This window comes from Lithobates pipiens, unplaced genomic scaffold (genome assembly GCF_037356315.1).
Source record: "Lithobates pipiens isolate NorthernLeopardFrog02 unplaced genomic scaffold, aLitPip1_a1.2 Scaffold_3, whole genome shotgun sequence".
Classification (NCBI taxonomy): Eukaryota; Metazoa; Chordata; class Amphibia; order Anura; family Ranidae; genus Lithobates; species Lithobates pipiens.
The window spans coordinates 127733880-127746946 of record NW_027507790.1 but is presented as its reverse complement, the minus strand read 5'-3'; positions in this window follow the sequence as shown (position 1 = coordinate 127746946).

The following is a 13067-nucleotide window of genomic DNA, read 5'->3' as shown; positions in this document are numbered from 1 at the left end:
CCAATTTTTTTAATTGTATTACTTGGCTAATAGGGCTTTCTTTTGACAGTAATGTCTTTGATATTTGTAGATCATTGTGATCTACATATTAAGAATATAGTAAATACTATGTCACAATACTATTTACTATGCCCAGAGTGGTGAATTGCCATTGAAGTGCGGCCCTTAATCTTGGTAACTGACGTGTTGCATGGACGGGCTCATTGGGCTTTGGCACCCGGCTAGCTGCAGTGTGGGAGAATAAGGCCGCGTACAGACAATCGGAATTTCCGTCAACCAAACCGTGGATTTATTTCTGACGGATGTTGGCTGAAACTTATCTTGCATACACAAAGTTGCACAAATGTTTAAGGAAATTCCGATCGGCAAGAATGCACTTGACTTGGAACACTTATGACGGGACTAGAAAAAGGAAGTTCAATAGCCAGTGTGGCTCTTCTGCTTGATTCTGAACATGCTCAGAATTTTGTATGATGGAATTGTATACTCGCGATCGGAATTTCCAACGGATTTTGTTGTCGGAAAATTTGAGATCCAGCTCTCAAATTTTTGTTGTGGGAAATTCCAACAGAATATGTCCGATGGAGCATACACATGGTTGGAAAGTCTGACAGCAAGCTCACATCAAACATTTTTCGTTGGAAATTCCAATCATGTGTACGAGGCATAAGTGTGCAGCTTGATGCCATTGGTTGTCTTCTAACAATGATAGCTGTTTTTATTTGCCTCTGTGACTACACCTGCTTTTTAAGGTAAGTGGGGTACTTTAAAATTTAAAATAAAGATTTTTATTTTTTTTAATTACTATATTGAAAGGGATGTAAGCAGCATTTGGGAGTGTGGGCACCACTTTTGAATATATAAAAAAAAAAAAATCTTAAAAGCAGCCGCAAGCCTGCTGAGCTCACAGGTTTGCTAATCTGACAGAAGATCGCTGCTTTTAAAATTCAACATCTAAACTGTCAGAGTTCTAAGTACTATATAAAGTCAGTTTACTGTTAAAAATAAGTGTGAAATACAAGACAGCGGTGGGCGTAACAAGATGTCCACTTACCACTTTCTCGCTGTATCAAGATAGCAGTGATGAAATGTCACTTCCATGACAAAATCTGACGGGTCACCTAACCTTATGAAACACAGGCACCTGACAATGTCACTGGTGGAAGGTTATAATGGTGCACAAATGAAAATCTGTGGCTTTGTAAAAAGGCACGCTGGATTACAATTTTTAGGCATTTTATCATGGTGCTCTTAGAGTTAATCCTGTGTCTCGGGTGGTCCCTTCAACCTCTCAGACCAATGTATTATGCAATTTTGCATCCTAATGTCTTTATAGAAAATTAAGTCACACAGAATATTCTTAGTTAAAAACATGCGCAGTAGTTATTAAGACAGTTACAATTGGTCAAAACAAGCGGTCTTTGTTCTACAGTAGCTAAAGGAATGTTGAGAATATAAAGCCGTGAGACAGTTCACTTTACAAGAATCTCATGCTGAGACAGATGTTTTTGAAGTTAAAGGGGTATTCTAACTGTACATATCAGAAATTGAAATATGTGAATATTAAGATGGCTGACAGAAACAAGATGGGTGCTTAACATAACCTTTCAACCCCCTCTTAATTCATGAATATGACTCTCTACAGATCTGCAGCCTCCTGAAATCTACAGTTCTTGCTACATTTGTTGTATTCGTTTACATAAAGCATCAGATATTGTGTATATGTGTGAGAAGGTTGGTCTGGTGTAGTGCATTTGCTAATAAAAAGCAAAATAAGCTTGAAATTCAGGTAGCTTAACAATAGTACTATAATAATCATAATCACTATGACCTTTAACCATGAAAACATTCCACCTAAACCCAAACTAGAAAAGGGGTTCTGAGACATTCGTAATACTAGAGTATTTTTCAATAATGACTTGAGGTTTAGAGGGACAATTAAAAGCGGGATCTTAGTAGTTTCTGGGTGTAACTTACTACAAATCCAGCATTTTTCATATCCTGACTTTCTAGCATAAGCATATTTCAATTTTAGCAGTAACATAAGTCATCAGGATGATGGATACAGTTAGTTATTATCCACACTGGGACAAAGATCAGAAGTAGAATCATCACCAGAAGGCATAAGGCCTTCTCAGAAGTCTGTGGTGAAATGAGCGAGAGCACTGTCCTTTATTTCTATGCTTTTCTTTTGATGACTTAAAACACCTGCTTTGTCTCTTTTTAGCCTTTCTTCAATTCCTGAATTTAGATCAACCCTCTTTATCCTTCTGGCATGGATCCAGGTAGTACTTTTCTTGGTAAGGATGGCGGTCCTTGTGATGGCTACCACTTTGGTCAATGGTCCGAAGGGAACCTCTTGTGGCTTTCAACCTTTCTGAAGCCTCTGGACCACAACTTGATCACCGACCAGGAATGGAATGGGTTGGTACCTGTGAAGGAGGAGAGGTGCAAGCAACTCTTCTTTCAACAATATCAAGAGTTTCAATCAGTTTTTTTTTTTTTTTTTTACATATTCCTACTTTATCTGTTCCAAATCACCTTTCTCCACCATCAAAGGATGATTAGCCCATGGTGTGGGGAATTACCTACCCATGAGTACCTCCAAAGTGGTAATAACCCATCACACTGTGAGGGGTCATTCTGATTTCAGGTCATACAGCTGGGAGAACTTTTCTCAATTTGCCAAAATTCCCACCTGTAGCTTTCTTATCCTGTCTTTAATTGTTCTATTTATTCTTTCAACAATCCCTGTTCCCCTCACAAACCCCTGTGAACGGTAGGGGGAGGTGACATTTCCAGTCTATTTTTAGTAGTTACTTGCAAGATCTTCGCAGATTTTAGCTGTGAAGGCTGGGCCATTGTCTAAATTTATAATGTGAGCCAGACCATGGTATTGTGCGATGAACAGGGGGCGCTAGGAACAGGAATACACGGTTTCCCCTCTTTGCATATTAATCCTGTTTTAGGATCCTTTTGCATTCCATGAGCCAATGTGTCTCTTTTCAGGGAACATGGCTGAGGCATTAGCATGGGCATTTGAATGTCTGCCTTTTGTGTAGCTGCAACTTCTTTGGAGATTTTGTCAGCTAGTGCCTTTGGCTATATCAATCAGTCATTTGGCCTGTATGTGCCATACAGTACATGGTAGCTAGTTTTGAAGGCAACTGAATTGCATCTAGTAATGCTGTGACTAGGTTAGAGTGTGAGATGCTCTTTCCATCTGTTGCCACATATCTTCTGCGAAGCCATGTTACACAATGGTCCCAGACCACACCATGAGCATATCTGGAATCAGTGTAAATATTTACCTCTTTTCCTGCAAACAGCTGGCATGCAAGGGTTAATGCTATCAATTCAGCAGCCTGTGCAGACTGATAGGGTATTGGATTGGCCTTGAGGACAGTATCTGGCAGTTGGACTACAGCATATCCCACGTGATAGAAATTAGCACTTGGTCTGCTGCAAGAGCCATCAACAAAAACTGTTTGTGCAGTAGGGATTGGTACTGAAAGCATATCGGCTCCTAGGTGAAGGGTCCTGACGTATTGATTGTGTACAGTCATGAGGTGGTGGGAAGTTATGCTGTTAGACCTAATAAGGCATTCAAAATGGAAGCTGGGCCAGAGTTTGTTTAAACTTTTTATTTTCAGGTTTGGATTGGACAGGAGGATGACTTCATACCCACACAGTCTTTATGCTGACATATGCTGAGTATGTAATATTTTGATGAGTGTGGTAAGATGTTATGACCCAACCATCCTCTGCTACCATTGCACAAGAAGCCAACGCTCTGAGACACGCAGGCATGCCTTGCACCTGTACTGGAACCACCTTTAGGGGGGGAGCTACAAAGCGCAGTCTCCCACCATGTTTCTGGGCCAGTACTGGTTCTACAATTTTCCCTGGCAACAAGTGAAACATTTTGCCATATTCAGGGAGGCCGAGGCTGGTAAGCATTGCACATTTCAACATGGCAAAAGCATTTATCATTTCATCAGACCATTTTACAATATCAGACATTTCAGAGAGGGTTACTTGTCTCAGTATATTATCATAGACCGAACAGTCAGGTATCCATTGGCGGCAGTAACCAATCATTCCAAGAAAAGTGAGTATGTCTTACTTGGTAAGTGGGTGGGGCAGACCCACTAGAGCGGCAGCTCTTTTGTGACTGACTTTGCTAACTCCTGGAGAAAGCACAAACCCTAGGTACTCAACCTCCTGTTTACACCATTGTAATTTTTTCTTAGACACTTTGTGACCACATGCATGTAACCATTTCAATAAGGATAGGCTATCAGCTTGGTAGTCCTCTGAAGAACTACAAATCAAAAGATCATCAACATATTTCAGCAGTACAGAACCATGAGGAGCAGGCCAAGGCCTGAGGGTGGCTTGGAATACTATAGAGTAGACCATAGGTGAGTCTATGTAACCTGGGTCATTCTACACCAGTGATTGTGTTGGTCAATTGACATAGTAAAAGAAGAGTGGCCGTGTCTCCTCGTCTACAGGGACAGAGAAAAAAAAGCATTCTTTAAATCAATCACAATGGAGGATAGGAGTGATGGAACAGTAGGTACAATGGGTGCTATTGGGACTATGAGGTCATTTATGACCCTCAAGTCCTGTACAAATCTGAAGGAGCCACCCGGCTTCTTTACAGGGTTAACCGGTGTGATGTATGGAGAAATAATTTCTTCCAGGATCCCAGGCTTTTTCACCATTGGCACTATGCCATCCATCTTTTCCTTGGAGAGTGGATATTGTTTGTGATAGATAGGAAATGCACCATCTTTGAGAGTGGCCTTGTATGGTGTGCATGAAATAAGTCCTACATCCAGATCTGTTGTAGAGCAGACCTGGGGGTCTATAGCCTCAAAATCTTCTTCACTACTTTGTTGTGACAGCATCAATAAACCTGGTTTACATGCTACTATAGTGATTTTATCAGAAGAAATGTCTAGACCTCCTGAGTTGGTTCCAAATGTGATTCCTACTGGCCCAAACAAGTCTCTTCCCATCAAATTCACAGGGCACCTTGGTATTATCCCAAAAGAGTGTGTGCACCCCTCATCATCTTCTATTGGTAGGGGTGGGGTCCTATATGTTTTTGTCAGTATTCCATTAATTCCCAAAGAGGGTTCTGCTGGTTCCCATTTGCCTTTGAAATGATCTGCACAAATAGTACTCATAGTGGCCCCACTATTGATGAGATAGGGAAGGGTCTTCCCATTTACTGAAATAACCTTTGGACTGTAAGTGAAATAATTTGAGACAAAGGGAAAAGCTGGGACACTGCCCTCTGGGCCACATCATTGTTGTTGATTTCCCCATTTGATTGGAAATGTTGGATGGATGCCTGTGGTTGGTGTGTCTGATTAGGGTGTAGAGCTGAAGTTGGGAGTCTGTGGAGAGGTGGGGTGAGGACACAACTCACCCAGTGATCCTCGGCACTGCAGTTGAAACATCCATTGTTTTCTCCTGCCTTTAAATCTGCCTCTACCCTTACTCTTTAGGGGGCAGCGCAGTGGTGTAGTGGGTAACACTCTCACCTAGCAGTAAAAGGGGTTGCTGGTTCAAATCCCAACCACATAACTACCTGCTTGGAGTTTGCATGTTCTCCCTGTGCCTGTGTGGGTTTCCTCCAGGTACTCTGGTTTCCTCCTACACTCCAAAGACATGCTGGTAGGTTAATTGGCTTCTGTTCAAAATCAGCCCTAGTATATGAATGGGGACCTTGGATTGTAGGCTACTTGAGGATAGGGACCGATGTGAGTGTGCAATGCACAGGGATGGGGACAATTGTAGACATTCACTCGGGTTGAACTGGATGGACTGGTGTCTTTATTCTACTTTCGTAACTAACTTACCTCTAAAGTTTCCCTTCATATGTCCTTGGAAATGTTGTGTGGAGACAGGTGATGGCTTTGGTATAGCAAAACAACCTGCTGCATATTTCTGTGAAAGTGCTTTGGCAAAGTCAGTTATAGTTTTTCCCATTATTCTAGAAAAACTGAACAATTCACAGTGCTTGACTGCCACCTAGCGGTTGCAGACAATACCTTAACTTATATTCCTTAACAGAATAAAAAAAAATACAACTTATTTTCCTTAACAGAATAAACTTGGAACAAATTCAAGAGCCCATAGACACAAATATACAACCTTGCTCACGGACCTGCTGTTTTGCTTCAGACAAATTTAAACCTTCTATGACATTAATGTTACAATGTACATTAACACTTCTTTATTTGTTTTACCTTTCCTAAAATATGGACCCTTGCCCAAATTGTGTCCATACTCTTCGGGACACTACTAATCAAGTATGCCTTTTGGTTCTTGAAACAAAACAGCAGTCCACATATACACTCATCAGTCTCTGGTTCTGTCCCAAACAGAAATAAAACTCTAGAGTACTCTATAAATTCTCCTAAGGTCACCAAAACCTTTTCAAGCATCCCCAAAACACTATATGACCGGTCAACTTTTATCTATAATTATGAGAGGTTCTATAACCCAACAGTAATCTCTGTGGGGTGGAAGTTAAGCCACAGGACACCGGCAAGTCAATTTCGCTCAATAAGATTCACTTACTGAGTGCGTTAAGTGCTGTTAGTCCTCCATCCCCAGTTAAGGATAGTCTTCCATCTCCGGGCGAGCCCCAAGTGCTGTTAGAGTTAATCCTGTGTCTAGGGTGGTCCCTTCAACCTCCCAGACCTCGGATCGATGTATTATGCAATTTCAGATATATCTGGAGCTAAGTCCCAAAAGCAAAAGACACACAGTCGATATTGTTTTCTGGGAACTGACTGTATTTGATTTGCATCCTAGCATCTTTATAGAAAATTACAAGTCACACAGAATATTCATAATTAACCACATGCCAACTGGCGCACGCCGATATACATAGATGGAATGGCACAGACAGGCAAATGGGCGTACAGGTACGTCCCTTTAAATCTGACGCCACGTCATCGAGCGCCGGCTGGGACCTCCGTGAGTCCGATTGCGGGTCCCGCGGACTCGATCGCCGCATGGATAACCGTTATAGTCGAACGGGGAGATGCTTGTGTAAACAAGCATCTCCCCGTTCTGCCTAGTGACAGTGTCACTGATCTCTGCTCCCTGTGATCGGAACAGAGATCAGTGACGTATCATACACAGCCATGCCCCCCAGTTATAAACATTCCCCCAGAGCTCACTTAACCCCTACACTGCCACCTAGTGGTTAACCCCTTCATTGCCAGTTTAATTTAAACAGGAATCAGTGCATTTGTATAGCACTGCTGTATAATGATAATAAATCCCAAAAATAATAAATGACAATGGTCCCAAAAATGTCCGATGTGTCTGCCATGTTGTAGTCACAATAAAAATCGCTGATCGCCGCCATTGATAGTTAAAAAAAAAAATATGTTAATAAAAATGCCATAAAACTATCCCCTATTTTGTAAACGCTATAACTTTTGTGCAAACCAATCGTTTATTGCTATTTTTTTCCCCAAAAATATGAAGAATACTTATTGGCCTAAACAAGAAAAAAAAATTCATATATTTTTGGGGGATATTTATTATAGCAAAATATAAAAATGATGCGTTTTTCAAAATTGTGGCTCCTTTTTGGTTTATAGTGCATAAACAAAAAAATGCAGGGGTGATCAAATGCCACCAAAAGAAAGCTCTATTTGTGGGAAAAAAATGACGTAAATTTTGTTTGGGAGCAACGTCGCATGCAATTGTCAATTAGCGACGCAGTGCCGAATCGCAAAAAGTGCTCTGGTCTTTGGCCTGCAAAATGGTCCGGGCTTAAGTAGTTAAAAACATGCGCAGTAGATAGACAGTTACAATTGGTCAAAACAAGCAGTCTTTGTTCTACAGTAGCTAAAGGAATGTTGAGAATATAGATAAGAAAGCTGTGAGACAGTTCACAAATAATATCTGTCTCAGCGCGAGATTCTTGTAAAGTGAAGTTAAAGGTTTATTCTAACTGTACATATCATGGAAATATGTGAATATTAAGATGGCTGACAGAAACAATATGGGTGCTTAACCACATCAATACTGGGCACTTTCGCCCCCCTTCCATCCCAGACCAATTTTCAGCTTGCAGGGCTCTCGCACTTTCAATAAGAATTGCGCGGTCATGCAATGCTATACCCAAATAAAATTTTAATAATTTTGTTCGCACAAATAGAGCTTTCTTTTGGTGGTATTTGTTCAACAATATAAGTTAAAAAAGAGAGCAGAAATTTGGAAAAAAAAATTCTTTATTCTATTTTAAAAGAAATGCAATGAAATCTAATTGTGTCATAAATTTAAGCCAAAATGTATTCTGCTACATGTTTTTGGTAAAAACAAAACAAAAAAAACACTAGTTAGATTTACCGGTAACGGTATTTCTACGAGTCTTTCAGGACAGCACCTTGAGAGAGCGCAGCTCCACCCACTTTCCCAGGAAACACTGCAGTTTTCTTTTAAAGACCGGTTAGTTCCACCATGGCCTCAGTTGTTCCAAGAGTATCTCCAGCCATGCTGAAATTATATAAGTAGAACATAGCAATAACACATTTTATTCAATACAATCTAGGGCGGGTTATCGGCGCTGTCCTGAAAGACTCATAGAAATACCGTTACCGGTAAGTCTAACTAGGGCTTTCTCCCTTCGTCTTTCAATTCAGCACCTTGAGATGATAAGAGAGTACTTACTCTAGGGTGGGACCACCGCCTGCAGAACCTTTCTGCCAAACGATTGTTCTGATGCCGACAGTAGGTCCAGCCTGTAGTGGCGGATAAAGGTGGAGAAACTTGTCCACGTGACCGCCTGCTCTTTCTGCCCTTGTGGAGTGGGCGATTACCCCTGAGGGGGGCTCTGCCCCTGAAGCCCTGTAAGCATCACCAATAGCTAAGCGCAGCCACCTAGCTAGAGTGCTTTTGGAAGCACTGTAGCCCCTACGTGGTCCTGCGAATAGAATGAAGAGAGAGTTAGATTTCCTGAACTCCTTAGTGATCTTCAAATAGTGCAGAAGACATCTTCTTACATCCAGGTTATAGAAGGACCTTTCTTTGGGATTGGATGGTGTAGGACAAAAGGTAGGGAGAACTATCTCCTGTGCCCTGTGAAAAGTTGTCGAAACTTTTGGCAAAAAACCCGGGTCAGTTTTTAACACCACCCGGTCTGGAAAAATATAACAAAAGGGTTCGGCTATAGAGAGGGCTTGCAACTCGCTTACCCTTCTAGCCGAAGTGACCGCCACTAAGAGAATAAGCTTCAACGACCATGACTTGATCGTTGCTTCCTCTGGGGGCTCAAAAGGTTTTTTAATCAAACCCTGCAAAACTAAGGACAAGTCCCATTTTGGAAAAGACCTACAAGGTATTGGCCTAGCTCTGGCCAATGCCCTAAAAAATCTAATGATAAGAGGCTCCTGCGATAGCTGCTTTTCTAAAAAGACTGACAAAGCAGCCACCTGAGCCTTCAGGGTGCTAGCTGCTAACCCTAACTCCATTCCGTCATGGAGGAATTCCAAGACTGAAGGTAATTCCTGGGGTGGAAAATCTTTTAGTAAACACCAGGAATTAAACTTCTTCCACGTTTTAAAATAAATAGCTCTTGTAGTCTTCTTCAGACTACTTAAGAGTCAAAACTAATTTATCTGATAAGCCCCTATTCTTCAGAATCTGCTTCTCAGTAACCAAGCTGTTAGACAAAGGCATTTGATATTTGGGTGTTGAAGAGGTCCCTGGGTTAGGAGATCTCGCCAACACAGGAGAATCCAATGAGGTTCTACCGCCATCTTCTGTATGGTTGCATACCAAGCTCTTTTGGGCCAGAAGGGGGCCACCAGAATCATACTTGTGGACTCCCCCTGTAACTTCTTCAAGGCCAAGGGGATCATCTGAAAAGGGGGGAAGGCATAGCACAAATGGAAATTCCAGGGTTGTGCAAGCGCATCCAGACCCCTTGACTGTTCTTGTCTGTTTAGGGAAAAAAAGGTTTCCACTTTTGAGTTTTTGCAGGATGCAAATAGGTCCATCTGCGGACATCCCCACCTTTCTGTCAATTTTTGGAAAATTACAGGATTCAGGCTCCACTCTGACTCTAGAACCCTTTCCCTGCTCAAGAAGTCTGCTACAGAATTCAGGTCACCCTTTAGGTGTATAGCTGTCAGCGATCTCATATTGTTTTCAGCCCAGGACAGGATCTGGCCTGCTAGAGCGAGCAGAACCCCGCTTCTTGTTCTGCCCTGTCTTATTATGTAAGACACTGCCGTGGCATTGTCTGACAGGACCTGAATATGGAAACCCTGAACCAGTGTCCTGAAAGTCCAAAGTCCCATCTGGATAGCCCTTAGTTCCCTCCAATTGAAGGACCTCCTGGCCTCTTTGGCTGTCCAGTTTCCCTGAGCCATCTGCCCGCCCAGGTGGGCACCCCACCCCCAGGAGCTTGCGTCTGTTGTCAACCTCCTGTCTATCGGGAAACACCACAGTAGGCCCCTGTCTACCTTCGAGCGGACCCTCCACCACCAGAGCTTCCTCTGAACCTGGGGAGGTACTCTGAAAAGCTTGTCCAGGAACTCTCCGTATGACCAATTTTAAAAAATTGCCTGCTGGAGATCCCTTGCGTGGAGGCATGCCCATTGTAACGCCGGGATAGATGCCGTAAGGAGACCCAACACGGACATTGCTGCCCTGATTGAAATAAGCAGATTCGTCTGGGTACTCCTTACTGCGTTCTGGACTTTTAATATATTTTCTTCTGGGAGAAAAATATTCTCCTGTACAGAGTTGATGGTATAACCCAGGAACTTTAGTGACTGAGATGGAGTCATGTGAGATTTTTCCTCGTTTATTATCCACCCGGGGCCCTCCAAGTGACCCCTTGTCATTGCTAGGTCCCTCTCCAGCAAGTCTTTGGATCCGGCAAATAGGAAGAGATCGTCTAAGTATGGGACAATTGATACTCCCTCCACCCTTAAAGGAGCTAGGGCCTCCACCACAATTTTTGTGAATATCCTCAGAGAAGAGGAGAGCCCGAACGGTAGAGCTCTGAACTGAAAATGCAGGACAGAGGTTTCTGTCCTGACCGCAAACCTTAGGTGTTTCTGGGATGACATGGAGGTAAGCATCCCTCAGGTCTATAGATGCCATAAAATAACCTGGGGTCAGGAGACTCCTTACTGAAAATATAGTGTCCATCCTGAACTTCTGGCGTCAAATTGACTTGTTCAGAATTTTTAAATTCAGAATTAATCTGAACTTGCCAGACGGTTTTCTTACCAGGAATATGTGCGAATAAAACCCCTGTTCTACTTCTTCGGGGGGAACGTAAGGAATCACCCCCTTCTGAAGTAATTCCTGTAAGATCACAGTCATAGCCACTGCTTTCTCTAGGTCCTGGGGAGCCTGAGTCACATATAAACGCACTGGTGGGATCTGAGAAAATTCCAGCCTGTAACCCTCCTTTATTGTTTTTAAGATAAACGGGCTGGTTGTTATGGACTTCCACTGTGGAAAGAAGGTCTGAAGCCTTGCTCCCACAGCCGGGAGACCGTCACTGGCTTTTTGGGTTAGGGGCTGGGGAACGGAATAGTACCCCTGACTTACCCCTGCCTCGCTGAGGTTTCCAAGGCCTTTTGTATACCGCCTCTTTAGTTTCTGGGGTTTTTCGAAAAGGACGAAAATTCTTGCCCCCTTGAGGGTTAACCTTTTTCTTTACAGGAAAAGCCTTTTTCTTATCCGCCGTCCTGTCTAATATTGCCTCAAGGTCTGGGCCAAAAACCAAATTCCCTTCGAATGGTAAACCGCAAAGTTTGGTTTGAGAGGCTGTGTCCCCAGTCCAGGTCTTAACCCAGATAGCTCTACGTGCTGAGGCATTCCCTGCTAATACTCTGCAATGGCAGCCAATGCTCTGCAATGCCAGCCAATACCCCGCAATGCCAGCCAATACCCCGCAATGCCCGCCAATACTCTGCAATGCCCGCCAATACTCTGCAAGGCCCGCCAATACTCTGCAAGGCCCGCCAATACTCCGCAAGGCCCGCCAATACTCCGCAAGGCCCGCCAATACTCCGCAAGGCCAGCCAATACTCCGCAATAATCGCCAATACTCCGCAATAATCGCCAATACTCCGCAATAATCGCCAATACTCCGCAATAATCGCCAATACTCTGCAATGCCCGCGCAATGCCCGCCAATACCCCCGCAATGCCCGCCAATACCCCCGCAATGCCCGCCAATACCCCCGCAATGCCCGCCAATACCCCCGCAATGCCAGCCAATACCCCGCAATGCCAGCCAATACTCTGCAATGCCAGCCAATACTCTGCAATGCCCCCCAATACTCTGCAATGCCCCCCAATACCAGCCAATGCCCGCCAATACTCCGCAAGGCCCGCCAATACTCCGCAAGGCCCGCCAATACTCCGCAAGGCCCGCCAATACTCCGCAAGGCCCGCCAATACTCTGCAATAATCGCAAATACTCTGCAATAATCGCAAATACTCTGCAATGCCCGCGCAATGCCAGCCAATACCCCGCAATGCCCGCCAATACTCTGCAATGCCCGCCAATACCCTGCAATGCCAGCCAATACCCCGCAATGCCAGCCAATACTCTGCAATGCCCCCCAATACCAGCCAATGCCCCGCAATACCAGCCAATGCCCCGCAATACCAGCCAATACTCTGTAATACCCCGCAATACCAGCCAATACTCCCCAATACTCTGCAATACCAGCCAATACCCTGCAATAGCCGCCAATACCCTGCAATACCCAGGCAATATTCTGCCATAAATTGCCATACCCAGCCATACTCTGAGATACTCTGCAATACAAGCCAATACTCTGCAATGCCCCAATACTCTGCAATGCCCCCCAATAACAGCCAATACCCCGCAATACCAGCCAATACTCTGCAATGCCCCCCAATACTCTGCAATGCCCTATACCAGCCAATACTCTGCAATGCCCCCCAATACCCCGCATTACCAGCCAATACTCTGCAATGCCCCCCAATACCAGCCAATACCCCGCAATACCAGCCAATACCCCGCAATACCA